The following is a 6,017-nucleotide window of genomic DNA, read 5'->3' as shown; positions in this document are numbered from 1 at the left end:
TATTCACAACTCAAGTTTTATCACAAACAAACACAAACTCAAAAAATTCTTAACTCAAACCATAACTCAAGTATACACAACCAAACGCAAACTCAAGTTACAACTTAAACTCAAGTTATAACTCAAATTCAACTCAAATTCAACTCAAAAACTTAACTCAAAAATACTTGCAAAAGAACAAGTCCTAAATTTTTAAAATTTTTGTGAGAACAAACACTACGTTAAATGATTTAAATTGGGTAACTGCAAAATTTAGTAACATCTCTCCTAGTAATTTTTTGTATAATTTTATAGCAACATTTTGTCTTAGGGTTATTGACATTGTCAATACGTGAACCACAAGTATTATGATATTTTAGTTTTTGAATTTTTAACTTTATTAGATTGCTCCTTGAATTTTCGTCTTTTGGCAGGTTTAGTCCTGACTATTGAAATTGACAAATAATTTCTAAACTATAACTTAGATAATCATACCCATATAATATAATAATTGAAAATTTTACATAAATATAGTTACAACAAGTATAAAATGTTCTAGTTTTATGGAGGATACAATTTTTGCAAATAACATAATTATTTATATAAAATTTGAGGTTACGACGTGATGATTGAATGATTACGTATGTTAAATTTCTTAATCCTTTGTTGATTTTATTGTCTTGGGGATTAAAATGGTTGAAAAAAAATTTCATTGCGCAATTTACTAAAATTAAAAGTTTAAGAGTCAAAGTATATATTATTTCATAATACTCTTGAGGAAGCTAACTCTTTATATTAGGATAAATTCAGCAAAATCCTAATTTGCATGTGGAAAACTAATTTAAGAAGCAACCATAACATAAAAACAAGGCCCTTTCCCCTTTTCAAGCTGATTTTATAAAATTTTTTAAGGATGCCATAAAAAAGAAAACACTATTTTATTTCTGTCATTAATTTTAAAATTTTCATTTATGCGATTAATAATCTAGTAGTTAGTACATCTTTCATATTCTTTTAGAATAATTTTTTGACAGGATATTTTTCTTATTCCACTAAAATATTTTTTAATGGCATAAATAATGAGATGATAAAATATTATATTTTTCTCTCGTTGAATTTGAATTTTGGACCATTACATAAAAAGAAACTTCAATCTATATGTATGGTAATCATCGCATAAAGACTACGGCTTCGTTCGCTTCACGAATTTGAGTTTTCAATTCGAGCTGAGATGTGACATTTTCTGAGAGTTTTTAACTGTAGTAGAAAAAGTTAGATGTGACATTTTTTGAAAATTTTTAATTGTAAAAACTTAAGACTAAAAACTCGAATCGGTGAAATGAACGCATATACAATCTTAACTACATGTATGTTCCCATCCGTCTCCTGTTAAATTAACTATACGGTGCGTATTCAACTTCTCGGGGATGCCGTTGAATCAAACTTTTGACGTCTACTCGGGCCTACCCTCTTTTATTGGTGGAAACAAGAGAAAAGTATTTGAACTTATTAGGGAGCATGTAGAAGAAAAGATGAAAATTTGAAGAACTATAGGCCGTGTTTGGAATTAATTCCAGTTTCTTTTTTCACATTTTTTGAAAAAAAAATGAAAACGTTTTTAAAACGGCGTTTGGCGCAATAAAGACAAAAAAAAAAGAGATGAAAATGATTTTTTAGTTTAGTGTAAAATGAAAGAGAAATGAAAAATGATTTTTAATCATTTTTCATTTTTTATTTTCGTTTCCTCCTCTCTCGAGCAGAGAGAGAGAGAAAGAGAGACATTAATGAGTTTTTTTACACTGAAAATAATATCTTGATAAAACTACTAAACACATTTTCAAAAGTAATTTTTGTTTGAGATTGAAAACGTTTTCAATAAAATCATTTTGGAATGAGTTCTAAACACACCCATAAATTTATAACGAGTTTTATTTATTTATTTATTATTATTATTTAAATTACCCACATCCGTGAGGTCCAAATGGGCTAGACTCAAGCTTTGGTGGCTCGTCAAGCTTGGCCCATCCTCCACTTCTTGGATTGCGGCCTTATGGCTAGGGTTCTTAGAGCTAAGTATCATTTTCTACACCTCCTTCCTCAAGGCTCGACAGAAGCAGAATTGTTCTATGTTCTTACATGTAGATTAGCATCTTTTAAGGGTCGAGCCCTCCTTGATAGTGGGAATTGTAATGCTTTCGAACTCCCTTTGGATTCCTAGCCTAGCACTTAATTTTAGGTCCATCACTCCAGCCTTGGACGTTAATTGAAATCTTTTGGTGGCTGATTTAATTACGCACATATTGAACGTGGGACACACACAAAATTGATAAATGTTTCTCTCTATTATTGACCGTGCATATATTATTGGCATTCGTTTTAGTTTTCAACGATGAGAGGATACTCTTATCACTTGGCACTTTGCCAATTCGTTTTAGTTTTCGACGATGAGAGGACACTATCACTTTGCACTATGACGATAAAAGGAAGGTACTTGGTTCGTTCTGTGTATTGGCTGGCTCATCAGTCTATGATTGAGGTGCGCTCATCGGAGAGTACTCTTGAAAAACCTTGGTGATTTTGGGTATGGTGAAACAGTTTTAGCATGTTTACTTACCGGGATTTATAAATGAGAGTGGAGAAGGAGAGTCAAGTCCATATTTACTTTTTTTATTATTATTCTGAAATGAGAGTGAAATTAGTCGGTCCCACTCAAATTTGAGATTTAGGAATGAGATTGACACTCTTATGTCCTCCTTGGGATTAGGACTGTAGCGACCCTCTTTTGAGGCCGCCACTGTAACTAACTTTTTAATTTGTACTTACTGAAATTTCTTAAAATTTACGGAACGTTTTTTTTTTTTTTTTAAAGGTCTTATTATAAACATAAAATACGAAATTGCTTTCTTAATTAAAATATTCAAACCTTAACATATCTGTTTCATAATCATAATTAACAAAACTATTTGTAACATAAAGCTGATTGCGGAAATATTTGCGAGTGGTATCCATATCCCGAGCTCCACATCGTTCGTCCACTCGCCAGCAGTCCATCAGGCATTATATGCCGGTTGCTTACCTACAGTATAAACATTCTATAATGAGCTTTCGCTCAGCAAGTAGGAACTATCTCCCGTAAAATAACTGTAAGTTCACATGAATAAATATGCATGAGCCAATTATGCTTAATTATGATGTCTTATCAGAATCTTATTATCTTATCTTATCTTATCTTTCTTACTGATGGGCCCGAGTGCTCGTACCACTTGCGCGCAATCATCGGGACGTGAGGGTTTGCAAGGTCCCCCATGACACCGTGATTATAACTTGAATGCCTCCCTTGAGTCGGAGGACATCATTATTATTTTTTTTTTTTCTCCCTTGTGGAGCTTGAGTTACCTCCCTTGTGGAGGCTGGTACGGCACTCAACTGAGATTAGTCTTATAAGTTCCTCTTGACTTATTAAGGTGTATGCAATATGACCTAGCATAGCATACTATATCATGTACTCGAACACATATAATTCGGGTGTACTGCCTAAGTGTATGTAGTATAACATAGCATAGCATTCATAACATTAAATGTACTCAAACATATATAGTTCATGTGTACTGTTTACTTTAAAATCTATTTATACTGTAGGCGAGATTCCTACTTACTTGATTTTCAAAGCTGGAATCCCTTTTTCGCCTATCAGCCTAGTCTCTTGCTTTCTTCTGAAACTGAACACCCATTAAGAGTGTGAGATTAACTATTATTTGCTATTTTATTTTAGCAACTTATGAAGGAAAATCTAACCATTTCCATAAGGCATATATTCCTTTCCTTTACTAAAGGATAATAAAGATTAATTTATTAAATCTTCAAAATCTTATTTTCCTAGATTTCCCTTGGTATGATATTAAGGCCCAATTCGGCCTAGGACTTATACATGGCATTCTAACTTTTACGCCGCTGAAATTTATACTCCAACGGAGTCTCTTAAACTAATGTGGGCGTTGGACCCACATTAAATATTCGAAATTCTACGGACCTATCGTATTGGGCTCGTAGGTGCCCGTCGGGATAATTCGTCGGTAAACCTCTACGTTCTTTAAAGAAATCATTTTTCCTTGAAAAATTCCTTTATGAATACTTTCATTAAAATGAGGTTTAATGTCATTGTATTTTACTAAAATTCTATCTCGGGTTCTTTTATGACTTTTGTTGAAACCGCCACTGTTTTAGTTTTGTCTCGTTAAAAACTGTGCAGTTTCTGAAATCTACGTTTTACTGTATCTTAGAGTCGGATTTCAAAATTTTGTTCTTTGCGACAATTTCTCGTCTCGTCGAGATCTAAAATTGTCGTTTTTGGTGAAGGTTGAAATTCGGCCTCTAAAGGCCTCGTTTGGCTGAAAACCGTAGCTGTTGTTTTGTTTTAAACTGTTTCAGTCAAAAACTGTGCCGTTTCGGGAATCTGTGTTTTAGTACCTCTTAGGGTCGGATTTTGAAAATCTTTTCTTCGTTAAATTTCTTCCTCTCGTCGAAAACTAAAATTGTCACTTTTGTGAAAAATCAAAATTCAGCCTTTAAGGGTCCCGTTTGGCTGAATTGGTGGCTGCCAGTTTTTTTTTGAAACTGTGTTGGACAGATTGTCCGTTTTTGCAAAATGACTTCAAACTTGGTTTTAGAGTTAAAATTAGGTTTAGTCATAGTAACCGAAATTGTTCAACACATCCAGGGCTATAAGTTCAAGCTTTAAAACATTGAAAAATCTTACTCTATGGCCCTCATTTTCGCGGTCAAAGTCACCGAAATTTTTTTTCCTCTAATCCGAAAATAAGCAACTTAAATCAAGCATAGACATACCACATCAAGCTAACCTCAAAACTCACAAAACCAACATAAAACTCACACACCCTTATTACAACTCATCTCCTCAAGAACCTCAAATTTACATCCACAAATCCAAGCTTAAAGTTGGCTAGAAATTAATGGAGAAGAGTTTGAGAGCTTACCCTTGAAGAACTATCTCTCTCCCTTGAAAACTTTGAACTCCTCTAAGATTTGTTATTGGCTTGGAACTAGAAAGTATAAGGAAATTTAAGAGGAATATTTCTACATTTCAAACTTTACTAAAACATAAAAAAAGGATTTAGAGTTATACCCTTTGAAAAAATGCTTGTCTAGACTCCTCCTAGACCCTTTGGTCTCCTTCTTCTTCTTCTATGGTTTGTAGTGGCTCAAGATTGGGGGAGTAGGAGAAAATATTTGAGAAAGAGTGGAGGAGTATGGTATGGCCGGATTTTGAGGGGGAGAGAAAAGCTAGGGAAAAAAATGAGGCTTATCCTATGGTGGTTCCTTTTATAGGCACTTGGAAACTATTTTTTTAACACTACATCAACTCTATCAATCAACCAAATTTTGGTTCAATTTTCCAGAAAAGGAGAAGTCAAAATTGCCATTAATTCCCCTTCAACCACTACCATCCCATCACCTTAACTTGTAGCCTTCTAACACACTCAACATATAACCAAAATTTTTGGATATAACTTCCTAAGGATGGCCGGCCAAGTGAAGAGAAAAAGGAGAAAAAAAAACTAATCATTAGTCCTATTCACCTCTCTCATCACATCTCATCAAATCACACACACTAACCTACACCTTGTACTTTTGTCCATTCCCTTAACTTACTCATTAAAACTGTCCAAACTCATACTGACAGTTATTTTCTCCTGTATACGGGTTTTGGATGCTAGGTTGTACTGTGCTGGGAGATTCTTAAAATTAAGATTCTCTAACTGTATCTATACTGGAAATTCTTCCGTTTTAAAGTACGGTGAGAATTTATCGATCGAATTTACTTGATCGGAAAAATGTGAACTTAACGTGAAATCTGCTACAGAATTTAGGAATGCAGATGTTAATTCCCTAAATCCTTCAATCACAAAATGTACATAGTATAATGATTTTCCCGGAAAATCCTTGACTTGAATACATGAATTATATTATTAAAATTATGGGATTTTTTTCTTGGTCACTACAAATGTAATACAATATAT

Source organism: Morus notabilis, unplaced genomic scaffold, assembly GCF_000414095.1.
Source record: "Morus notabilis unplaced genomic scaffold, ASM41409v2 Scaffold276, whole genome shotgun sequence".
NCBI classification, from domain to species: Eukaryota; Viridiplantae; Streptophyta; class Magnoliopsida; order Rosales; family Moraceae; genus Morus; species Morus notabilis.
This window is presented reverse-complemented; position numbering follows the sequence as displayed.